Genomic DNA, 26,920 nt, shown 5'->3' with positions numbered 1-26,920 from the left:
AGAGAATCCAAGACCTCCCATGTCATTCTCAGTGGGTCAGTCATGTATTCCCTCACGGTCACAGGGAGGTCCCCAAGCAGGGAGAAAGGAGCAGGGTCTTTTTCAGACATCTTTTTCTTTTTGTTGGAGAAGAAAACCTTTCCCAGAAGCATGTACCCCTTTCTCCCTCTTCTTCCATTGCATTGACCAGAACTTAGTTGTATGGTATCTTCAGCTAAAAAGTAATGATCTGCTATTGGTAAGCTTTCTACCTTCACCAAGCTATGAGATGTTTCATATTCTATGGAGTTTATATGCTCCTCAAAGTCTTGGTAGTCTCACCCTTATGGGCTGTGTGGACGACTTCTTCCTCATCCTCTTCTTCTTCTTCTAAAGGTAGATCTTTGACAACCTGTTTTTTATGCTATTATTGGTAAGTTCATTTCTTAAATTGATTTTGGTAATTTACATTTTTTCTAGAAAGTCATTCTTCATGGTCTGGATTTTTAAAGTCATCGGAATAAAGTTATAGATAGCATGTAAAAATTATTTAATCTCAAAAGAATTTTTAAAAGATCTCTGCATCCTGTTTTCATTTCTAATGTTATTGTGTCTTTTTTCTTTCTTTCTTTACGAGCTGATACTTGCCAAAGGCTTTTATTGTTTTGATCTTGTCAAAGCATAGAACTTAAGTCTATTGTTTTTGGTTTTCTATTTCATATTATCTACCTTATCTTTATTAATTCCTTCCTTCTCCCTTCTTTGGTTTATGTTATTTCTTTTCTAGTTTCTACAGTTGAAAGCTCATTTATTTTTACTCTCTCTTGCTTTCTGACATCTGGATTTAACATTATAATTTGCTCCCTGAGAAACAATTTTGTCATGACTTAGAGTTTTAGATGTTTTGTTCTCATTGTCATTGATTTCTTAATAATTCTACTGCCTCACCCTGTGGGAGAATTACACCTTACCTCATTGATGCTGACTCAGCCACTTAAATTGCATTGGCTGATAAACATGAGTAGAAGTGAAGCCTACATTTTGAGTCTTGGTCTGGTTCCATCATCTTTATTTTCCTTCTGGAACAACATGCTGAGATAGGCCTGCTCTTTCAGCCTACACACCAGACTGAAGATGACAGGAGAGTGTTAGCTGACTTGGGACAGTGATGCAGTGCCAGTGCGAAATAAATCTTTCTTGTTCCAAACTCTTGAAACAGCCTTAAATACTTCACTATGCATTTCTAAAGAATAAGAGCATCTTCTTGTATAGCTAAAAATGACATTTTCGTATCTAACAAAATTAATGATGATTTCTTAATATTATCTAATAGTTAATACACATTCAAACTTCCTCATTTGGCCCCAAAATGTCCTTTCTAGCTGGTTTGCACAAACCAATCCAGAACCACATGTTGTATTTAATTTTTATGTTTTTAATCCATCTTTTAACCTAGAACAGTTCCTTTTCTTATTACATTGATTGGTTGAAGAGCCCAGGCCAATTGTCCTAAAGAATGTACCACCTTTTTTTTTTAAAAAAAGATTTTATTTATTTATTCATGAGAGACACACAGAGAGAGGCAGAGACACAGGCAGAGGGTGAAGCAGGCTCCACACAGAGAGCCCGATGTGGGACTTGATCCAGCATCCCGAGATCATGACCTGGGCCAAAGGCAGATGCTCAACCGCGGAGTCACCCAGGCGTGTCTGTACCACTTTTTTAGCTTGTTTCCTTCCCCATATTGTTGTTCAAGCTGTTCCTATATCCCCCATAATTCATGTAAATAAATTAAATATAAACATTTGGTTAGATTCAAGTTAAACATTTTTGGCTAGAGTGCAACATATGTAATGTGGTATACTTCACATCACAGCACATCGAAGACACATAAGAGCTGGTTATCTCACCATTAGCAATGGTGATGGGATAGATGACCACTAGATTAAATGAGAACTATCTCTCCCTCCATTTTGTAGTTATATTTTTTAAGTCTGGTGGCCAGTAAATAACCTAAGTGCCATTACTTTGGTACTGTATGAATAATCAGTACCCTATTCAAAGAGGTTTTAGCATCAATTGATAATCTTTGTTTGAATCAATAATTTCATTAGGGACTATAAAATGATTCTTCCATAAAGCAGAGTTTTCCCTTCTTAAGTAGAGCCATTTGGTGTCTGCAATATAGATGCTACCCCTAAAGGGCAAGTTAAGTGCTTAATCATTTCTCTTTAGTTATCATCTTTATAAGTGAAGAGTTGGTTCAAATGGTTACAAACTAGTTTTTTTCCTGGATTTCTCCCATCATTATGGACTCCTGGATTTTCTAAGATTTGATGTATTTCAATCTACCAGTGTATTTCTCTTTTCTATGTTTACATTTTTTCCAATGCAATTCCTTATTAAATTATTGATTCTGGTAGAATCCTTCACATGGCAAGTTGCTCTCAGGGTGTCTGGGTGCTTCAGTTGGTGAAGTGCTGACTCTTGGTTTTGGCTCAAGTCATGATCTCAAGGTCTTGGGATCCAGCCCCTCATTGTGCTCTGCACTGGGTATGGAACCTGCTTGGGATTCTCTCTTTCCCTCTCCCTCTGCACATACATATACATTCTCTCTCAAATAAATAAATAAATAAAGTATTTTAAGAAGAAAAAAAAAAGAGAAATGACTCTCACCCAGGAGTGATTTTGCTCTCTAGGGAACATTTTGGAATTTATGGACACATTTTTATTTTTTTATTTTATTTTATTTTATTTTATTTTTTTTATGGACACATTTTTAGTTGTCATAATTTCTTTAATGTTGCATTTAATTTGTAATAATTTTTTTTTAATTTTATTTATTTATGATAGTCATACAGAGAGAAAGAGAGAGGCAGAGACACAGGCAGAGGGAGAAGCAGGCTCCATGCGCCGGGAGCCCGATGTGGGATTCGATCCCGGGTCTCCAGGATCGCGCCCCGGGCCAAAGGCAGGCGCCAAACCGCTGCGCCACCCAGGGATCCCTAATTTGTAATAATTTTAAAGATTTAAAGTAATACTATAGTTAACACTTAAGAAAGTCACATTATAGCTGCAATGCACTACTTATTGACATTTTATTATTATTATTTTTTATTGATTTATTTAAGAGAGCGTGAACAGGGTGGGGGAGCTGAGGGAGAGGCAGACAAGCAGACTCCCTGCTGAGCAGGGAGCCCAACTCAGGGCTTGATCCCAAGACCCTGAGACCATGACATGAGCCAAAATCAAGAGTCGGATGGTTAACTGACTGAGCCACCCAGATGCCCCTTTATTGACATTTTAAAGGGAAAAAGATCATGACTTTCATTTTTGAAATCAGTGGAGTAAATCTTTCAGAAAGACTCTTCCTTTGAACATAACTAAAAAAGATGGATGACATACAAAAATCATCTTCCAAAAATCATCAAATAGCTGAATGATAAGGAATTAAAAGGCCAACACACTGAAAGAATGAGAATCAGAGATTTTAACATGGACATTGGGAACATTAATAAATAAATAGATAGAAAGGGGAAAACATGGATAGATTGCCAAGGAAACAGTCACAGGTCTCCATTCTCCTGAAAGAGGTACACAGTGCATCACTGTGAAGAAGAGGGGTCTGATTTGTCCCTTCGTATAACCACCCAAAGAATGGAGGGCCACAGGCATCATTAGCTCTCAGAAAGAATCATCATTGTTTATCAGATAAACCAAAATGGCCAAACTGTTTTCACCAGCTGTTGCTCCTGAGCCAGGGATTAATCTCTGGAATACAAACAGCAAATACTGGAAGGGAAATCAATCAGTCAATCAACCAATCAATCATATCCCCTTCAAACAGACACATCATGTTGGTGATATAAAGAATTGGTTACATCCTTCTGGTGATTTACAATCCGTTTGGGAATACACACTCAGATAGCAAATATTTATTAATAACATAAGTTGATGGTTAGCTGTCAAACCATCATTACTACTGAGATTCAGAAGGAGGAGGAATCCCTTCCAGCTGTAGAGGTCAGGGGAGTTTCATCTAAAGAGATGAGGTTGGAATGAGGCCCTGAATTCTGGGAAGTAGTTTAAGTGTATGAAGCTGTGTGTTGGGAGGGCAGGGAGCACCAGCCGGAGAGGGCAAGCAGTTTTACACAGGATTCCAGGGAAATAAACTTTGAAGGGTGGGTTAGGACCAGGTTATGCAGGCTCTTGAGCCCCTGGCTACAAATTAATGAGGATTTTGTAAGTAATGGGGATCTCTTGTGAGGTTTACAGGATAAAGGGAATGAATTGATGGCAGGTTTTTGAATTTAAGTGATTGATGATCGGGCTCAGTACTCGCTTCTCCCCACCCCCGCGCCGAGACATACACACTTTATAAATTACTAATCATTAATCTAGAGGAACCATTGAGAAAATACTAAGTGAAACAATTCAGGTGCAGGCAGGACAGCATGTGCAGTTTTCTTCCATTTACTTTCAACACACAATGCCTAAATGTTCCCACACTGGGAATACCTCTGAGAGGGCCCAGGAACCACTGACGGCTGTAGCTGCCACCTAGCAAAGTGGGTGCCATGTACTCTGAATCACTGGTGATAAAATCAGCTAGATGAGGAAGCGGTACTTAATCTCATTTTGGCTTAGTTTAGTTTTGAATCACAAGAGAGAATGGGCATTGTGTGAGAGCCCTCCCTGGACTTGACATCAGAGGGCCAGTTTGACCCAACCGGTGCTCCCTTCTTATCACTGTGTGACCTTAGAAAAGATATAACCGCTCCAAGAGTCATCTCCCTCATATATAAAACAAGGTCAGGGACATTTTCCTTACAGGATTTGATGAGAACTTTGGTGCAGGCGGTATGAAACACCACGGGGATGAAACTTCTGAAAAATTCGTGTTTTGAATCCTGGAAACACCTCCAGCTTTTGGATTCAGTTCTGATGTTAAAAATTGGGACTTGCTATAGGGGTGAGTTTGGATGGGTTAGGCCCCACGGACCTACCCAGGTAGAGCAAGCACCCTGCATGTCAGACTTGGTGGACAGAAACTCGCAAAACCATTGCAAAGGGTCAGAATCCCCCTCCCCTCGACCAAGGAACTGGTAAGACATTTTTTTAAAAATTATGCACAGGATGAAGCTTTCTAACAGAGAGGCTGGGCTTCACTGTTCTCATCTATCCATGGAGAACAGAAGAATCACTTACCTCCTTTCCTAGCCTGAGCCTTTGCCTGGCAACCTGTCTCTCAGCACAAGCACATTTCAGAGGAAGGTCTAACAAGCTCTTTAGTTTCTGGTGTAAGATTTGAAGAGTGATTTGTAGGATGTCTCCTCTGGAAAGCAGAGTAATCCAGAACACTGATTTAATTCTTATATCCAGGATGTAATATATCTGCTTAAATATTTTATTTTGGACAATATTAATGGATGCCTTTGATTCTCTGGGCATGGTGCTCTGGAAATGGTGTGGCAAAAACGGAACGTTGGAAGTTACTGCTCAGCATCTCTCCTCCTTTTGCCATTTATATACAAGTCCATATTAGGCAATAAGAAAAAAGTCTGTGCAATTTCATCTACTGTGATTTGGAAAGGAGCCACACCCTCCTCTCAAGACTTCCCTCTTCACACACAAAGCTTTTTCCTTTTGAATATGAGATTTTGGTTCTATTTATAGAAAAAAAAATGTGTGCTCCTTTCTCAAACTATAGTTTAAGATCAAATCGATTTCACCTCATGTTAAAGCTGACCCTGTTTTCTGAATGGCAACATAAATTTACATGAAACTGGTGATTTTTGTTAGTGAATCATGCCCTAAAACAAGGGCAGAACTAACAGATTGCTTTCATTTATCTGAGGGCATGGCCAGATGAGTGCTCACATGAGGGAAAATAAATAAACAAAGGAAGAAGATATAAAGAAAAGAGAAACCAGTGTGCTTTAAGTACAATGTTCAGAAATTATTTTATATAGTCATTTCTACAAGCTAAATACTTTATAGGTGCCTGTATTTAATACAACGATCCTATAAGTATTATTATTCTTTTTTCAAAGATTTTATTTATTTGAGAGAGAGAAAAAGAGTGCACATGAGCAGGGGGACAGGCAGAGCGAAAAGGAGAGAGAATCTCAAGCAGACTCTACCCTGAGTGCAGAACCCAGTCTGGTTCTGCTTGATCCCACAACCCTGAGATCATGACCAAAAGGAAAACAAGAGTTAACCGACTGAACGAATCAGGTGCCCCAAAATAAGTGTTATTATTATCTCTATTTTTTTAAAAAGATTTTATTTATTTATTTAAGAGAGACACAGAGAGAGAGGCAGAGACACAGGCAGAGGGAGAAGCAGGAGGCTCCATGCAGGGAGCCCGATGTGGGACTCAATCCCAGGACTCCAAGATCACACCCGAGCCAAAGGCACATAGATGCTCAACTGCTGAGTCACCCAGGCGTCCCTATTATCCCTATTTTTAAAAAAGATTTTCTTTATTTATTTGAGAGAAAGAGTAAGTGAGCAAGAGAGAGAGAAGGAGCAGGGGGAGGGACAGGGGGAGAATCAGGGAGCCTGACATGGGGCTTGATCCCCAGACCCCAGGATCATGACCTGAGCCAAAGGCAGACACTTAACCTACTGAGCCACCCAGGTGCCCCATTATTATACCTATTTTAAGATAAGGAAGCCTCAAACAGAATGGTCAAAAAACTTGTTTAAGGTCCCACACTGAGTGCTCGTCACTGCTAAACACACTACTTCACCAGAAACCATTTCTGGAGGGGCTTCTTTTTCTCTTTCCTGCACATCCTGGGACACTGGGTCTAATAGGTGTCCTCATGTCTCCCAGTTGCTTCTTCAAGATCATTGTTCCTCTTTCCTCAAAAGCTCTGAGCTGTGATGCACATGTTGTCAGAGCTTATCAAATGTTCCCCTTTGTTGGGAGGAGCATCTGCCTTCAGCTCAGGACATGATCCCAGGGTCCTGGAATCAAGTCCCACATTGCACTCCCCGTAGGAATCCTGCTTTTCCTCTGCCTATGTCTATGCCTCTCTCCGTGTGTCTCTCATGAATAAATAAATAAAATCTTTAAAAAAAATTTTTTTTTGTTGTTGACTCATCTGTAGTCCCTGGGGGTCTTGAAGACCTTTGTTCCCTGTCACTCTTTTCCAAATTCATGGTAATCTCAAAACCCATGTGGACAACCTCACCAATAGTCTGTCAGCACCTCAGCAGCCTCTCTTCAGTGATCTTGCCCTCCCCACCCTACCTGTGCCAGAGGCCAGCTTGCTGCTTCCCAAATCTGCTTCCTCTCCTTCCTGAGTAGACCTATGTTTGCCCTCTTCCTTCGTGGTTAGGTGTGGCACCATGACTAACTTCTGCACAAAGGAATAGTGACACTGCCCATGCAGCCCTCTGCTTTCTCCCTCTCATTATCTGCCAGCCAGATGGAGAGGATCCAACAGAGAATTCCGAGGTCCTAGAACAGCACTGTCCAATAGAAATGTAATGTGGGCCACATATGTAATTTTAAACTTTCTGGTAGCTGCTTTAAAAAAATGCAATAAGAGGGGTGCCGGGGTGACTCAGTTGGTTAAGCATTTGCCTTCAGCTTTGGTCATGGTCCCAAGCTCCTGGGATCCAGCCCCACATCGGGCTCCCTGCTCAGTGAGGAGTCTGCTTCTTCCTCCCCCTCTGCCTGCCCCCTGCCTGCTTGTGCTCTTTCTCTGTCAAATAAATAAAGAAAATCTTTAAAAAATTTTTGTTTAATGCAGTACAAAATTTGTGAAATTAGTTTTAATGATACATTTTATTTAACCCAATATATCAAATATATTATCATTTCAATATGTAATAATATAAAAATTAGGGATCCCTGGGTGGCGCAGTGGTTTGGCGCTTGCCTTTGGCCCAGGGCGCGATCCCGGAGACCCGGGATCGAATCCCACATCGGGCTCCCGGTGCATGGAGCCTGCTTCTCCCTCTGCCTGTGTCTCTGCCTCTCTCTCTTTCTCTGTGTGACTATCATAAATAAATAAAAATTATTAAAAAAAAATAATAATATAAAAATTATAATGAGGTACAACACAGAAGTTAAGGGCATTGACCCCCCCCCCGCCCCATGTAGTTGAAAAATCCATGCATAACTTTTGACTCCCCCTGAAACTTAACTATTAATAGCCTACTATTGACTGGAAGCCTTCCTGATGATATACTCAATTAGCACATATTTTGTATATTATATGTATTACATATTCTTTCAATAAAGTAAGCTAGAGTTAAGAATGTTATTAAGAAAACCATAAGGAGGGCAGCCCCAGTGGTGCAGCGGTTTAGCGCCGCCTGCAGCCCAGGGTGTGATCCTGGGGACCCTGGATTGAGTCCCACATCGGGCTCTCTGCATGGGGCCTGCTTCTCCCTCTGCCTGTGTCTCTGCCTCTCTCTCTCTTTCTCTGTGTCTCTGTGAATATATAAATAAAATCTTAAAAAAAAAAAAAAAGAAAACCATAAGGAAGAGAAACTACATTTATACTATTGTATTATAAAAAAAATTCATATATGAGGTAACCCACACAGTTCAAACTGGTGTTGTTCGAGGGTCAACTGTATTTTACTTTGGGGCACCTGGGTGGCTCAGTTGTTGAGCGTCTGCCTTCGGCTCAGGTTGTGATCCCAGGGTCCTGGGATCAAGTCCCACATCGGCTACCCTGAATGGAGCTTGCTTTTCCCCCTGCCTATGTCTCTGCCTCTCTGTGTCTCTCATGAATAGGTAAATAAAATCTTGAAAGAAACAAAACAAAGCTGTATTTTATATCCTGAAATCTAATGTGTAATTTATACTTTTAGCACATATCAATTTGGATGCTAAGTTTTCATCAAAAATACTCAATCTCTATATATAGTAGTTCCCCCCCTAACCTTTTTTTTTTTTTTTTTTTTTTTCCCCCCTAACCTTATGTGCTGTTTTGCCTTCCATGGTTTCAGGTATGTATGTAGAAGACAAACCAGAGTATACATAGGACTTGATATTAACTTCAGTTTCAGGCATCTACTAGGGGTCTTGGAATGCATCCCCCACAGATAAGGGAAACTACAGTAATTTCATAAAGTAGATGCATATACTGAAATTGTTCCAAGCATTCTTTCAAAATTTCAAATTAATTAAGCATCAATAAAAGTTTAAATTTAGTTTCTTTGTTGCATGAGCTACACTTCAAATGCTCAGTATTGGAAAGTGTGGCCCTAGAGTTTGAGCTGCCATGGAAAGAGACTACAGGGAGCCAATTCTCACCCTCACCCCACTAACAAGCGTGAGATTGAGGGTGAGAGCAACCAGTAAAGCGTATGTGCTGAACCACTAACATTTAGGGGTTGTTACAGCAGCTAGCCTGACCAATATACCAACCTCAGTCACTCACTCTGTTAGCCATTTTTATTACCAATAATTCTGGTTCCTCCATAACGTCCATTTCAGTTTTCCTTCTCTCTTCACTTGACGTATTTTAGTTCCTTTCCTTTAATACTGAAACGCTAATAATTTGTCAGCCTCACTTTCCTCCTCATCCATGAATTCTTATTCTCCAATTTTTATACCCTTGCATTTATGCTCACTTCCCTTGCTCCTGCTTCCTTCCATGGTACTTTCCTAGCAAAACCACTGCTGGAATGTAGTCTACCTCTCTGTCTGCATTCAGTGAATGCAGACACATAGAACCATGCTGACTTGCCTCAATTTATTTATTTTAATTAATTAATTAGATTTTATTTATTTATTTATGAAAGACACAGACATAGAGAGAGAGGCAGAGACATAGGCAGAGAGAGAAGCAGGCTCCATGCAGGGATCGAGTGGGACTCGATCCCGGGCCTGCAGAATCATGCCCTAAGCCAAAGGTAGGTGCTCAACTGCTGAGCTACCCAGGCATCCCTTATTTTTATTTAAAAAAAATTTTAGGGGATCCCTGGGTGACTCAGCAGTTTAGTGCCTGCCTTCAGTCCAGGGTGTGATCCCGGAGTCCTGAGAGAGAATCCCAAGCAGACTCTATGCCCAGTGTGGAGCCTGATGTAGGCGCTTGATCCCATGACCTTAAGATAATGACCTGCGCTGAAATCAAGAGTTGGGTACATGGGACATCTCGGTGGCTCAGTGGTTGAGCGTCTGCCTTCCACTCAAGGTGTGATCCTGGAGTCCCCGGATTGAGTCCCACATTGGGCTTCCTGCATGGAGCCTGCTTCTCCCTCTGCCTATGTCTCTCTCTCTCTCTCTCTTTCTCTCTCTCTCTCTCTCTCTATGTCTTTCATGAATAAATAAATAAAATCTTAAAAAAAAAGGAGTCAGATGCTTAACCAACTAAGCCACCCATGCACTCCTATTTAAAAAATATTTTTAATTGAAGTATAATTAACACACAGTGTTATATTAGTTTCCTATGTACAATACAGTGATTCAACAATTCTATACATTACTCACTGCTCATCACAATACTCTTAATCCCCTTCACTTATTTCACCCATCCCCCTTGCCTCACTTTAAATTAATGACCAATATTTCAATTGGGTGGTTAGTAATACTGGAAATCCTCCAAAATTTCCTTTTTAGACTTCTCTTTCCCAATTTTTCTTCTCTTCAGTCTTCCACTTCTCCTGCCTCTCCTCTTTATCAGCTTCTAACCTACTACCTATTTCCAATGAGAAAATAGCAGCAATCAAAAGAGCAGTTCCATGCACTTCTACGATACCAACCACACCCTGTGCACTGGGATCCTATCCCCTCTTACTTCTTATACAACCTTCCAGCAACTGTCTCCTCTATCCTGCATCACATTTTTCTTGTTTTAGATTTGGTTTTTTTTTTAAAGTATGTCTACTTAATAATATAATAAAGAACAATGATTTTAATTATGTTGTTTGGCAAATTTTTGCATATGTATCTACTTGTGTTATGACCACCCAGATCAAGATCCAGAACATTTCCAGGACTCTTGACATCTCCACCAGGCCTCATCCAAGTAAATACCCTAAGTAAGGTACCCACCAGTCTGACTTCTATCACTCTACATCAGTGATGCAAATAAAGCTTCATATAAACGAAATATTACAGAATGCATTCTATTGTGTCCGACATTTCATTTAGCATGATGTCTGGGATATTCTCTCACCGTAAGTAGCAATACTTCATTCTCATTTATCACTGTGTGGTCTTTGTGGTATAAATATACAATTTATTTGCCTATTTTACTGATTGTGGCAGAATTAAGATGGCTGCAAATTCTTTACTATTTCTCACACTGAGAATGAGTTCTGTGTCTCCTTGATAGGGCTGGCCTGTGCCTGCCCCGACCGATAGAACGTGATGGAGATGAACCTGTGCTAATTCCAGACCTAGCATTTAGGAGCTTGGGCAGTTTCTTCTCCCTTCCTCTTGGATCCTGGAACCATTATGCAAGAAGATTGACTATTCTGAGGGTGCCATGTTGCAAGAAAGTCCAAGCTAGCCATGTGAGGAGGCTGGGAGTAGAAATAGAGACAGACTCTGTCTGCCAGCCCCTAAACATTCCAATCATCCCAGTGAGGCCCCAGAGACCATAGAGCAAAGAGGAGCTGCCTCTGCTGTGCATTGTCTGGTTTCCCGACGCACAGAACCGTAAGATACAATCACACTGATGCATTCTCATTTTAAGCCTCTAAGTTTTGGAATTATTTGTTATACAACAATTGACAGCCAGAAAACTACTGATTGGTATGTGGGGTGTTTCCAGTATTTGGCTGTTGTGAATAAAGTGGCTGTGAACATTCTTGCGTCTTTTTGGTAGATGTAAGCCCCTGTTTCTCTGGGTATATGCACCGTCATCAGTTTTTCCCTCTCTCCTTGTTTCCATCAATTTGCAAGCACGCTGCAATGCCTCCCATCTTAAATTTTTTTTTCCTTGACCCCGGTCCCATTTCTTTGCTCCTCTTTATAGCAGAACTTCTTGAATTATCTATATTTTGTTTTTACTTTCTCTCCTCCTCTCTTGAATCCACCCTAGCCAAGCTTTTATCTCCTCTCCTCTGCAGAAATAGCACCTGTTAATGTACCCAGGGCCTCTGTGCTTCCAGATCCACTGGGCATTTCTCAGTCTTCGTTCTTACCAGACTTTTGCAGCAGCATTTGACCCACAGATTCCTCTCATTTTTTCCAGCACTTCCTTTCTTTGACTCAGTTCTCCTTCTAATCTGCTGGTCTTTCCTTCTCAGCCTCATCATTCCAAATGTCTGGTGGTTGATACATTTCAGGTGTTCACTTCCAATCTTAAGGCTTTAAATACCGTCTACTGGTGGATAATGTCCAAATTTCTATCTCCAGCCTGGATCTCTCCCTTAACCTATATTAAGTTGCCCACTCCAATAGCTTCATCTCTCTCTCTCTTTTTTTAAAGATTTTATTTATTTATTCATGAGAGATATGCAGAGAGAGAGAGAGAGAGAGAGAGAGAGAAGCAGAGGGAGAAGCAGGCTCCACACAGGGAGCCTGATGTGGGATTCGATCCCCGGACTCCAGGATCACACCCTGGGCCGAAGGTAGGCGCTAAACTGCTGAGCCACCCAGGGATCCCCTCATCTCTTACCTCCCTTCCTGTCACCTTACTATACTCTAACTTTACAGGTCTCTTGCTTTTCCAGGAACTTCCAAGCTCAATTGCACTTGGAATCTTTGGCCTTTCTATTTCTTCTCTCTGGAATGTTCTTTCGTAGATCTATGTATGGCCAGCTCTTTATCATTCAGAACCAAATGAATGAATAAGTGAATGAAGAAATTATTTGAAAGTCATATGTTTTTATAAATGTAATAGTATTATTATACTACTACCATAAGTCTTTCTTTTTTAACTAGTCTGTATCTTGAATATAAAGATATAAAATATTACATATAGCATATACTGATTCTGTAATTACATATGAATCCATAGATTATTTCTTTTTAAAAAAATTTTATTTAGGGCAGCCCGAGTGGCTCAGCGGTTTAGCGCTGTCTTCGGCCCAGGGTGTGGTTCTGGAGACCCGGGATCGAGTCCCACATCGGGCTCCCTGCATGGAGCCTGCTTCTCCCTCTGCCTGTGTCTCTCCCTCTCTCTCTCTGTGTCTCTCATGAATAAATAAATAAAATATTTTTAAAAATTTTTTATTTATTCATTTGACAGAGAGAGAGAGTGTGTGAGCACAAGCAGGGGGAGCAACAGATAGAGGGAGAGGGAGAAGCAGACTCCCCACTGAGCAGGGAGCCTGACATGGGGCTCCATCCCAGGACCTGGAGATCGTGACCTGAGCTGAAGCCAGATGCCCAACCACCTGAGCCACCCAGGCACTCCCATATATATATTTCTATATTATCACATGAGTTACCATCGCATGCTATTAAACATTCTTTGATAACATTTCTATAAGGATGAAAAGAGATTTATTTAACTGGTCCCTCATTGTGGCTGTGTCGGTTGTCTGGCGTTTTTCCATATTACACACAATAAGGGATGAATATTCTTGTGTCTATTTCTGATTATTCTCTTAGAACAGCTTCCTAGAAGTAGAATTGCTAGGTCAAAGGGAAAGCACATTTTCCAGCTTCTGATTCTTATTACCGAATAGCCCTTCAGAAAGATGGTACCAATTATGTGCCTGCCAGCAATGTATTGTTCAAAAAATTTAAGTTCAAAACACTGAAACAATGGAAGTCCAAAATAAATCACAGCAGCTGGATGGTGTCTCTGTCAGATGACCCAGGAAACTGAGTTGGGGAGATAGATTTATGAGCTCACTCGTGGCCTGTAGAAAAGTCTTCCTCCACTCAAGCTTTGTCCTCTGTAAACTACACCAAGCCCTCCATATTTTATCTACCACATAAGAAGCCCAATTAGTCAGGTTCATATTCTCCGCTGAGGTGTAGTTCACTCAGGCACCTCTTGGCATGAACAGGAGAGGAGCTCCTCCCTTTAGTTCATGTAGGCTCACCTTCTCTGATCCAGGCTGATGGAGAGAGCTGATGGCCCAGATAGCCCAACCAGCTTCTTGCATCGTCTGCAGCTAGAATGAGCCTGTTAGCTGCTGGTCTTACTGTTTTTCCCCTAAATTATCAGCAAACTGCCTGTAGAGCAAGCCTTGCATGGGAGCAGAAGCCAAGACACCAGGACGCCCAGCCACTTCTCCCTTGCCCTCCCCTTGTGCAGAAGTGGAACCACCTCTCTGCTTGAGATTTTTAAGAACCTAGGCCCAGCCTTACCAGCAATACCAACAAGATCAGCACTTTCTCCCCTACTTCCCCCCAAGACCTGGAGGAAATGAATAAGAATTCTTTTCATGCTTTTAAGTATTTTGTTGTTGTTGTTGCTATTGTTATCAGAAGTCACATCTAAAGCAGAAAGGAAGGGAGGCCTCCGGAAAGTCTCTGACCTCCCATTTCTTTAATAGCTTTTGGTTTCCAGCTTGTGCCGTTATGCTTTAACATTTCCAAGCTAAACAGCAGACAAAGTGGTAGGGGTGGAGGTAGGGTGTGTTAAGGAGAAAGTATCACTTCTGGACAGTAGAGACACATAACACACCCATATATTAGATAAAAAGACCACTGGACTCAATTCACTAGGGGTTTTCAAAACATCATTATTCATCAAAGCCCTAAACTAGAATCCCCATAACTGTCTGCAGTAGAAGTGACAGGTAAATTGCAATATATACACAAACACATACATACATGTATATATGTATGAAACAATGGAAATCTAAAATAAAACCACAGCAGCTGGATGGTATATATGGTTTTCATGCAATGGAATACTATACAGCAATGAAAAAGGACAAACTGCTTTCACATAGAACATGGGTGGTTCTCAAAAACATAGTGTTGGATGAAAGAAGCCTGATACAGAAGAATATGTATTGTATGACCCCCATTTACATAAAGTTCAACAACAGGCAAATGTAACTACAATGTTTAGGGATGCCTACTGGGCAGTGCATTATTAAGAAAAGTAAAGAAGTGACTTCTATGAAAGAGTAGTGGTTAACTCTGGTAAGAGAGAGTGAGAGCTGTGTTTAGAAAGGGGCATGAGGAGGCTTCTGGGCGCTGGTAATGAGCTATTTCTTGGCCTGGGGGTATTTACATAGGTTTTTATTTTATAATAATTCTTTAAGCTTGCATTCTAATGTTTTGTGAAATATTATGTATGTGCTGTTAAAGAACAAAAATCAGCTGTGTATATTTGAAGATCTAATGGGCTTTATTAAGTGATTCATGAATTAGGCAGCACCCTAGAGAGCAAATAGAGGAGAGCTTCAAAGGGTTGTACAAAATAGAAGGTTTTTATAGGCAGGAGGGTGGGGCAAGGGAGTTATTAACAAAAGAAAAGACAGAATTGTTTCTGTAAAAGTCACTTTTCCTTGGTGGAGGGAGAAGGGGGAGGACAGAGGGTCTTGTGCAGATTACCTCATCTCTATTTGGAGGGGGAGGGAGGACCCATGTGACAGATTACCTCACTGGTGCTGACCAGAAGATTCCTTTTTTTTTTTTTTTTTTTTTTTTGACCAGAAGATTCCTGACTGTTCAGCCTGCATTTCGGGGAGGAGGTTGAAAGTGCAATTTGGGCAAGTACTAAGTCCAGGTTTGGCGACTTGGCCTCACATAAGTGAGTCCATCTGGGGTCTGTGGTTTTCTTTGTAACAGTGTGTTGTTTTTCACAGTTTAAAAATCGTACCTGTGTGTTTACAAGGATGGAGGTCCATATTCTCCGGACTCGGTCACTATTTGATGCAAACATTCTGTATCTACAGTGTGTGAGGTATATCTGTGATGCATATTGAGGACCTCTCTGAGCCTGCACCTTGACAGGCCACTCTGGTGGAGGACAAGCAAGACTGTGTGACTGAGCAGAGAAATAAGGAGACCAACCATCTACTGAGTCTCAAAGCTATTTACATACATGTCTATTTAACCTTCTCAAAGCCTGTGGCAGCAGGAATCACAAGAGTTCAGTTTAAAAGATAGAGGATAATCTATTAGAAAGAAATTGGCTGGAGTCAGATTGCCTGGGGTCAAAATCTGCCCAAACTTTGGGGAGAAATCAATGTAGCTAACTTGTAAAGTGCCTGATGCATGTACATAATAATAAATGGTAGAAATATGTTTCTCGTTTAACTCAAGAAGACACAGAGCCTGGCTTGGGTTGGACTTGCCCAAAGTCACTCAGTTAGCAAGGGAAGGATCAGAGATTCAAACCTGTGTCTTTTCTTCTTGGGCCCATGGTACCCCCACAAGCCCCCTTATACTACGACTGTTCCATGGGAGCTCAGGGGAGGGAGTAATTACATGGGCTAGGAATGAAGGCACTGGAGCTGACCCTTCTAGAAGAGGCATGGTAGGCAGAAAAGTGGGCATAGACCAGCCTAGGAGGTGTGAAAACTCATACAATCACAGGGGAATGGTGGGTGAACAGTTGAATCACTGAACTTCTGTCAGTGTCAGGCTCCAGAAATGAAGGCAAGAAGAGATGTCCCACTTATTTCAAGGTGTTATTCCAGGAATAGAAGGTGAGGATATTTGGAAACTTTTTACAAACTCTTCCGCATTTGCAAGTGTAAGATTGTATGTGTATGCATGTGTGTGTCCCAGGAAAATTTAACACTTGGCTTATGTGTGGGTAAAAATGGAAATCAAGATCTTATCTTTTGACCCATAGAGACCTCCCAAGCCTGGGACATAGAAAATAAAGGGAAATTCCTAGAAATACTAACCTAGAAGGTATTTAGCAGATCCAATTAAACCTAGGAGATATATATTATTTATAAATTAAATGTTAGACCAAGCTTTGGTGATTATAGTTTACTGGTAATTAGTATGGAATTGTTGCCCCAACCTCTAGGAGTTCCAGAATCTGCTTACAGCAAATATAAATTTAAGGAGGCAAAGATGAGCCCATCTTCTGGGAAAACTTTATTAACAAAATACTAAATTTCATTAGCAAAATCACTCGCATCCTCTTGGTACTTTGTGATGTTCTGAAAATATTAATAATTAGCACTTCCTCTGTGCTTACCACATGTCAGACACTTTTTATAAGTACTTTATATGATTTCTGACTTAGGTTAATAATTATAAGGGCACCTAGGTGGCTCAGTTGGTTGAGAGTCTGGCTGTTGGTTTTGGCTCATGTCGTGATCTCCAGGTTGTGGGATCAAGCTCTGTCTTGGGCTCCATGCTGGGTGGGGAGTCTGCTTGGGATTCTCTCTGACTCTCTCTCCCTTTGCCCCTCTCCCCCCTACAATAAATAAATAAATCTCTTTAAAAATAATTAATTATAAAAACATTGTTAATCATCACAACAATCCTGTGAGATATGCTACTTTGCTCACCTCCATTTTACAGATGGGGAGACCTTGGGTAATATGTCATAGTCACACAGCCAGTAAGAAGTGGGCTTTGAAGTCAGGCAGATCTGATTCTGGAGTCTACATGTTTACCCATTTCCCTCTATTGTCTTTCAGCCTGGTTAATTTATTCATGATAGTGACCATTTACAAAAAGAGACTGTTGATTATTTATGTATCTCTTTGAAATTTAGCTTAGAATCCATCCTTCTTAAACTCTTATCATCTACTTTGAATTCAGTGCAGCCTATGGAATGTTTGTGAGGGTCACCTTCATCTCTGAAAGGTGTTTCTGAATGTTTATTTACTTGTACAAAGTTTTGAGAGTTTTAAAAAGTACAAAAGAGGGTTGACCCAGGTTTAGGAACTTTGAGAAATCCTAATGAAACCACTGAAAAGACAGAAAATGGGCAGGGATAGAAACGAAGCGCTATGATGAGGTAAAGATTGAAAGAGATGTGAAGAAAGAGAACCCAGGAATGATTCAAAGCCTTAGAGCTGCAGGCCTGACCTGGCAAAAGGATCAACGAGCTGTAATCCTCTAACAGGCACAATTTTCTGTGATGTGGGGATGCTGCAAATGGCATTGTGCACATTGATGGAAATAATGTTCCACTGATAACCATTAAGTTCTTCTAGAACAGCCCACCAGAACACACAGATAGGTAAAGACAATGTAACTGCTTTGACTACCCTGCGACAAATGAGTGTGTGGCTGGCTCTGCTAACACCTGGGAGCCAGTCACGGGTGTCCAGGCTCTCTGTCTGCCAGCTCACAGCCCCAGACACCACAGAACCTGCCTGCCATTGCTCCTTCCTACCACAGACAATTAAGATGGACGCTACCTCAAGTGGGTTATGGGGCTGGCAGGCTTTGGCCAGGGACAAGGGATTAACCCGAAGTGAGGTTTTTCCTCAAGCAGGAAAAAAAAAAAAAAAAAGCAATTGATAGAACTAAGGAAATGAGCTGAGAAAAAGCCAAACAAAGAATAGTGGTTGGATGATTCATGAGGTGGGGTACTCCTTTCTGGCAAAAAAACAAAAAAACAAAAAACAAAAAAAACAGAATATTATAAGATTGTAATCTGCTGGTGGTTGTCTTGTTCTTTAATGACCACGTTCTCTTTCAGAATTCTAAGTGTAGGTTAGGGCTGGGAAAGGGGAAAAAGTTGAAATGAAGGACTTTTATTATAAGTGGGTCCATTTCCTCTGCCTTCCCTTCCTGTGAGGGCTGCAGACATGCCCTGCAACCGAGTCATGGTTACCCCTGTCCAGGCAGTACAATTCATTATGTTTGCTGCCTTAGAAGATGTGAGAAGGAAAGAGCTTTTAAAATTCTGCCTTGGGGATGCCTGGGTGGCTCAGTGGTTGAGCATCTGCCTTCGGCTCAGGTCATGATCCCAGAGTCCTGGGATCGAGTCCCACATCAGGCTCCCCGCACGGAGCCTGCTTCTCCTTCAGCCTGTGTCTCTACCTCTCTCTGTGTGTCTCTCATGAATAAATAAACAAAATCTTTAAAAAAACAAAATTAAATTCCGCCTTGGTTTGTTCCAAAGAGACCTGGGGATTATTTGCAGGTTCCATTATTTTCCAGCCCAGTAACTTGATTCTCATTGCTATTGTGAGTGCTGTCATTGTGTTAAGCAAATAATAGTCCAGGTGCAGCCAGGATTCTTTTCTTCTGACAGGAAGACCCCAGGAAGAGCTATCAATTAGTAACTGTTCACAACATACAATTGGTGGGTGTTTGATATTTCCAGTACTCCTGAGGAGCTAAAATTTGGACATCCAACTCTGAACAGATTAAGAAGGAAATCACATTGTCCCTCGGCCTGTACCCAGAAAGGGTGTGCTTAAGAATTATAGTCTCCAGGGATGCCTGGTTGGCTCAGTCAGTTAAGTGCCTGCCTCTTGGTTTTGATTCAGGTCGTGATCTCAGGGTCCTGGTCAGATTCTGAGCTCAGTGCAGCATCTGCTTGAGATTCTCTCTCCTTCTCCCTCTGCCCCTCTGGCTCATGCTCTCACACTCTCTTTCTCTCTCAAATAAATTAATAAATCTTAAAGAAGAAGAAGAAGAAGAATAGCAGCTTCTGTCATTGATCAGAAAAGCAACTTACAAAAATGAAATTTGATAAACAATCCTTCCATTGTGAGGTGAGCAGTGATAGGCATGAGGGGAGGTGGAGGTGGAAAATAGTAGAAACAAGATTCCAGTCACACATGTGCACTTGGAAAAGATAGTGGGGATCAGCCTGGTCTAAAAGGAGCTATAGATTAAATTTCCCTTCTATGATCAAAAATAACAGATGTGCTGACAATCTATGGTTAAATTCAGGTTTTAGACATTATTTACTGGGATTTGAATCTGGGATCCTCAGAGTATTTGTTGTGCATTTTTTGTCTAGTTACTTCACCTTTTAGTGCCTCCCTCCCTTTTTTAAGGATTTTATTTATTTATTCATGAAAGATACACAGAGAGAGGCAGAGACACAGGCAGAGGGAGAAGCAGGCTCCTTGCAGGGAGCCCCAGGTGGGACTCGATCCCAGGACCCCGGGATCACAACTGAGCCAAAGGCACATGCTCAACCACTGAGCCACCCAGATGCTCCAGTGCCCCCTTAATTTAAATGTAAAAGGGAATATAATGGTACCAACATTATATCTGGGGAGGGATCGAATGATTAATTCATGAAAGGCAGAGTAAGTGCTCAACAGATGTTAGCTATTATTGTCATTAGGGCTACAACATCACAATAGCTCTTCTGTACTACAGAAATTCCAGAAAGTTTTTAATTAGCTGTGCAATCTTGGAGCTGAATTTTCGTATCTGGAAAATGAGGGAGTTGTCCAGATAAGGTCCAAACTGACCTTACAAGCCTAGAATTACATTCTTTGCATTTTCCTAATGGAAATATTGAGGCAGACAAGTAGTACCTGTCCTTGACATAAGGCAATCCAGCAAGGGCAGGCTAAGGAGGTAGCTGGCCACCAATCTCTGGTGCTGCTAGTCTTCTATTATCTTATCAGAAGATCACAACCCAGGGCTCCTGGGATACAACCCAGTGCAACCTTTCTGGAGGTCATCTGGCAAGATTTATCCAAAGCTTTAAAAGGATTTACACCTCAAAATTCCACTTCTAGGAGTTTATACTAGGACAATGATAAATAATAGTTAAGGATATTGCAAGATAGCCACAAGGATGTTCATTACAGGATTATTTATAATAAGGAAAAACTGGAAAATATTGATAATAAAAACAGGATTGGGTAGACAAATTATGGTGCATCCACATAATGAAATACAGTTCTAAATATGATTAACAAGGAATTTTTTTGACATGGAAAAGTGCCTACAATATATTGTCAAATGAAAAAAAAACAGATTATCAAATAATATATACACTATGACCCCGGATGGGTTAAAAACCAATATAGATACAGATAGATAAATTGATCTACCAAAAATCCACCAAATGAACCAAATATATTACCAGTCCACTAAATATACCCACCAAAATATAAACAGTGCTAATCTCAAGATAGTTATTGGTATTTTCCTTTCTTAAAACCAATTTTATACAAGGAACATGTGCTTTTTTTCTGAACTGTTTGTTTTGGAAAAATTAAAATATAAAAAGAGAAAGAATTGTGATAGCTTCCCCCCCCCCCCACTATAGCCATGTAGCCCATCAACTTCAGCAATTATTAGCTTATGATTTTGTTTCATCTTGTATTTTTAATAGGAAAAAACTATTTTTAAAAACTTTCAAGACTGTATAAGAGGAGTTTTTGTTCATTTCACTCCAACTACAGGCCAAATAATAAGAAAATTAGTTCAATATTCATAGTGGTCCAGAGCATTGCATTTTTAATCACATCAGGAGCAAGTAAGAGCAATTCTGCACGGACCTAGGCCAGATCTTCATCAAACATCTCAGTCAAGACTAGCTTCTGGTGCAAGTGTCAGAAACCCACCTCTAACAAGTGAACGTGGGGAACAGTTGATTCTTGCGGTCCTACTGGAATGCAGGCAGTAGTAAAGGTGGCTGATGGATGCAGAGTGTCCCTAAGGCCTTGGGCATGTTACTCTAAAGCCGCTCACCTGAGTCCCAGTCATGTCAGCTCACAGTCTCTCAGCAAGGGAGGGAGGGTCCCACGGCTCCAGGCATACAACTAGGGGAGGTCTCTGTCTGATGAGCCTTGGGTCAAGTCATTTCCCTGTGACTAAGGGGACTACGTTGAGATATTTAGAGGTTCTCACAGTAACAATAATACTAACAGCAGCAACTTATAAACATATAGCATCTGCTGTGCACCAGGCACTGTCTAAATGTTATATATAAATACTAATTTAAGCCTCATAACAACCCTAAGACGTAGGTGCTATTACTAGCATCATTACCTTTTTAGAGATGAGGAAACCGAGACCAAAAATATGAAGCAACTTGCCCAAGGTCATACAACAAATAAGTAACAGACCTAGGATTCAAACCTATGCAGCCTGGCTCTAGGGCTGGTACAATTAATCACTGTGATTTCATTGTTTTAGAGTTGGAGCACCAAAAATATTGTGCCTCTTACCATATGTAAACCAAATCCAAATCACATGAAATTCTGGATTAGGATAAGAAAGTTTAAAAAATCAGTGTTTTCTATGACTACTCTGATATTTGCTGTCACATGCTTTTCTCATGGTTTTGGTTCTGGTGCCCTAAGGAACATTGTCTTTCATTTGGATAACTGGCCCCAGGGTTTGAGAAGGGATTTGTGGTAAGCAGGCAGTGCACAAATGTATTTTCACTAGCCAAAGGTGTGTTGGGTGCCCTCTGCCCTCATAGGAAGTCCTCCAATGTACTTTGGGACTCTCAGTTTTGGGTCTTTGGAAGCAGCTGTAGACTTGACATTTTGCTTCTGCAAAGACTGACATTGCATTCCTCTGGCTTTCCTTATTTCTTCTTTCCTTCCCTCTTTTATTCTTTAAATGTATTTGGGAGCAAGTAATCAGAAACTTGAATGTCAGTGCACATCTAAACTCTAAAGAGGCTATGATCTTCTTAAGAAGTCTGAAAGGAGGGTCACTCAGTAGGTGTGACAGCTCAGTGATGTCATCAAGAACCCAGGTCCTTCCATCTTACCACTCTGCCTCCTTGTGTGTTAGCTCTTGTTTTCAAGTCCATGCCTTATGGTCGCAGATGACTGCCCCAGAGCAAGGCATCATTTTCCTCTTATAACACAACAAATATTTAAAAAGGAAGGGGTTGCATGCCTGGGTGGCTCAGTTAAGTATCTTCCTTCGCTCAGGTCATGATCCCAGGGTCCTGGGATCCAGTCCTACATTGGGCTCCTTGTCCTGCTGAGCAAGGAGCCTGCTTCTCCCTCTGTCTGCAGCTCCTCCTGCTTGTGCTCTCTGTCTCTCTCTGACAAATAAATTTTTAAAATCTTAAAAAAAAAAAAAAAAGAGGTAAAAATGCCCTTCTTTCACATGGTTCTCTCTTATTCAGGCCAAAAAATGCATCTAAAAACATCTCAACAAACAGCTGTTTAGCTGTTTACCCTCATTGGCCAGGGTGAGGAGACATGACCATGCCTACACCAATTACTGGCAAAAAACCAATCCTAATTCACCCTCTTGGCAGAGGCATGTGGCTTCCCTCTAAATGTTTGGCAGCTGTGTGCAAGGAAGAAGGAGAGATGGTTGTTGGTTAGACTGACATGTAACCCTTTCCCCCATCCACTCATGTCCTTCCTCTAAAAAGGCCTAAGAAGTAGGAGGCCTGGGGCGGGGTCAAGGTCAAGGTTGGGGGACAGGGAACATGGCCCGCTCATTAGTGAAATTCAGTTATCCTTTCACAGAATAATTTGACCTGTGTTTTCCTAACTCTCCTAACACCTCGGAAAATTCTTTAATTCCAAGGCTGGGAAAAACATGTTATACCCTGTACTAGTTTCCTATGGCTGCTGTAATAAATTACCACAAAATTAATAACACAAAGTTATTCTTTATTAGGTCTGGAGACCAGAAATCCCAAGTCCGAAAGTTTTCACTGGGCTAAAAGTCAAGGTATTGGTTCTGGGCTGGTTCTTTCTCAAGGATCTGGGGAGAACCCATGTCCTTGTCATATTTAGTCTCTAGTGACTTCCTTTCTTCCTCGGCTTGTGGCCCTATCCATTTTCTTCAGAGTGCATGACTCCACCAATGGCATCTGCTTCCTGTATTGCACAGCTTTCTCTCACCAACGTCTCCTGTCTGCCTCTTAGAAGGAGAGTTGTGATCATTCATGAAGGATCATCTCCTTATCTCAAGGTCCTTAAATTAATCGCATCTGCAAAGCCCCTTTTGCCACATAGCATAGATGGGGAATTAGGACATGAATATCTTTCAGGGCCATTATTCAGCTTACCACACACTCCAATACCTCATTCCCCAAGCTCAAAACTTTTAGAAAGGGGAACTTCAGGGCCAGAGGGAGTTCCAGTGTCTTCTCAGTGATGTTCAGCAGCCCAGTGGTTCATAATTGCAGGTTTGGGGACTATAGCCAGGTCTGTGGTAGGTGCTTGGCGTGGTGTTTATGCCTCCAGGACAGAATTCTCTTTAGATGGAAGTTGTAACTCTCTCTGTTTTATACTTTTGAGTCATGTTTGCTTTTAGTCAGTGCATATGGAAGAGGTGACAGATCCCATTAATGTGAAGTAACTTTAATCAAATAAATCACAAGCCAACATTAGCTTCATCTCATTTTTAATATATCCCTATTGTAGAGTGATGGATCAAGCCATCAGGACATTATGTAAAATTTCTGTAGTGAGTTTACAGACCACTCACTCTTTTTCCTTCTTTTCTCTTTTTCTTTTTCTTTCTTTTCTTTCTTTCTTTCTTTTTCTTTCTTTCTTTCTTTCTTTCTTTCTTTCTTTCTTTCTTTCTTCTCCTTCCTTCCTTCCTTCCTTCCTTCCTTCCTTCCTTCCTTCCTCTCTTTTTTTGTTCTGGTTCTGGTCCTTGCCTCTGGCTTTCATGTTCTCTTATCCTCATCTTTTAGATATTGGTAGCTTTATATCCAGCTTTCCCTGGCATTTCTTAGCCTTTCTATCTGGTGAGTGTCTTTCATGGGCAATGACTTGTGGCTCTGGTTGGTTTCTCCCCTTACCACCTTGCCTACCTCCTAAAAATGGAACCAAGTTTGGGGTAGACCTTGCTAGATTCTGAACAGGGTCGCAACTAACCAACCATAGTTTATTTCAGGGGCAAGTCAGTGAAGTGCTGGTAAATGCTTAACAACTCATTCTCCAGGGAAAACAAACCCTGAATTGTAGGATTTGCTGTTTTTGTGTGTGTGTTCTGTGTTGCAGATATACCCATCACGGCCTAGTTCGAGCTACCCGAGGTGAGGTTCTCCTGAAGGTGGAGTTGAGAAGAGATACACACAGCCCGGTCCAGTCTACCGCAGGGCCAATTGCAGGTATGTCCTCATGACACAATATTGCAGTAGTCCAGTTCCTCCCAAACGGGGAAGAACTAGTCACACATTCCCTCTGGAATTGTTTTAAAAGGAAAATTTTCATACACATTCTCCCCAAGTTAGTCTTTGGTTTGGAAGTATAATTGAGAGTAAACTTTGAGTTAGAATTGCATTTTGCTCTTTGTCTTCTCCACTGTTCTTTGTTCCTTGTGTGGAGTGATAGTGGCTTATAGTCACTTTTACTGGCAATGCAGTCACAGTGCAGGGGAGGTGAAAAGCAATTGGCCCCTTCTGTGTGTCTCAAGTATGACACACAAGAAAATGTTCAACTTAATGTAACATCTGAGACTAATCAGCTGAATTTTCTCTGCTACAGGAAAAAAAGGGGGGTAGGTGGGTAGGAGAAGGGGAGCAAATACAGTATATCATTTAAACTCTCAGAAAATCCAGGGATCCCTGGGTGGCGCAGCGGTTTGGCACCTGCTTTTGGCCCAGGGCGCGATCCTGGAGACCCGGGATCGAATCCCACGTCGGGCTCTCAGTGCATGGAGCCTGCTTCTCCCTCTGCCTATGTTTCTGGCTCTGTCTCTGCCTGTGTCTCTGGCTCTGTCTCTCCTTCTATTTCTCAAGAATAAATAAATAAAATCTTAAAAAAAAAAAAAAAAAACTCTCAGAAAATCCAGACATTAGTTAATGGTTTCTACCTTCTTCTTAAACTCCTCTTCCAAAATCAAATGGATGGATTTATTTCACCTCCTTTCTGCATCCCCACGCATGGTGGGGCAGGGCAGCGCAGGTGACAAAATGACCAAAGTGGACTCTGGGAGGGAGAGGCAAGATGACTGGACAGTCCACACATTGCATGTCAGAACCAAGTGACAGAACTGATCAAACACTGGACTATGAAATGTTACCAGTAAAGACATATAAAGTAATAAAAACAGTGAAAATTTCACATGCCTGGGCAAAGTTCTGCTCTGCAGTATCTGCTCTTCTGTTTTACGGCCTAGCCTGGAACATACAGAAGCAAAGGCAAGGGCCGGAGGGCACACCACTCCCCAGGAAGCAGGGCGCGGACAAGGGCATCCGAAGGTTTGTTTGGTCGAGTTGCTATTTCACCATTGTCTGCCTTGTTACCAGTTATGACATGTGCCCAAGCAGCCCTCGCCCCTTCATTCCACTGGCATTTGTTAAAAAAACATTCACGGAGATCCAGTCTGGATGTGTCTTTTAGCCTGCCTGTAACTTTCCACTTTAAGGGAAATGTAATAAGGCATTTACAAATCCTAGTTGCACAGCTTTTTAAAAACAAGGATTTTAAAGCATAAACCTGGGAGAAATTATTACAAAGAGGAAAGAAAGAGGGGAAAACTGGATTCTGGTTCTTAAATCCTCCTAGGCATTATGCTTCTTGGTCCTTGGCATTAACTAAAGAGAAGCAGGAAAAGTTATCGATCCATATTGGCTCATAGAGATATCCAGCCAAAGGGTTCAGAAATATTCAGGATGGGCATGGTCTGTCTTGGGCTCAATTCCCGTCTCTTACCACAAGGCCTCATTCCTGGCAAACCCTGAATTAATATTTGTTGAACGAATCAAAGTATATGATTATTTTCGAGGAGACAAAGAAATACAGAAATGTAGTTTTAAAAGGATTTATCTAAGTATCTACACCAGAGCCATTAACCCACAGGACAAGAAGTAGGGTGAGGGGAATACAAGGTCCAAGGTGCGTGCCTGGGGCGTTCACTTTCAGTTTTGTGGATGTTTCCTTGCTGCATTTATGCACTGCTGAGACTGAGCACCTTGTGCCCTGGCGCCTCGCTCACCTCACTCTAGTCTCAGCCCCGCTACTCCATCTAGGGCCTACAAAATTTTTCTGAGAACGTCTTTTTTCCTTGGGTTTGGTCCACTAAGTCTGCTCGGAGCCCCACAGGAGACATTTCAGGGAATAGGGACAGAGGCAGTTCCTACCTGGGAAACAGTGACCTCACAGCCAAGAGTTGTCAGGTGGACCTGGGTTTACTCGGCATTTAACTTTGTACTTGGAGATGCCTGTTAACCTCTGGAGTGTTCTTTCCTTTATCCATGAAATGCCGAATACC

General features: G+C 41.4%; 1 pseudogene; it reads left to right on the top strand.

Moving 5' to 3' along the window:
• Positions 1-26,920, top strand: part of LOC112934999 (heterogeneous nuclear ribonucleoprotein A1-like 2) — a 41,418-nt pseudogene that overhangs the window by 9,400 nt on the left and 5,098 nt on the right.

The sequence above is a fragment of the Vulpes vulpes genome, chromosome 11, assembly GCF_048418805.1.
Source record: "Vulpes vulpes isolate BD-2025 chromosome 11, VulVul3, whole genome shotgun sequence".
Lineage (NCBI taxonomy): Eukaryota > Metazoa > Chordata > Mammalia > Carnivora > Canidae > Vulpes > Vulpes vulpes.
This window is presented reverse-complemented; position numbering and strand designations above follow the sequence as displayed.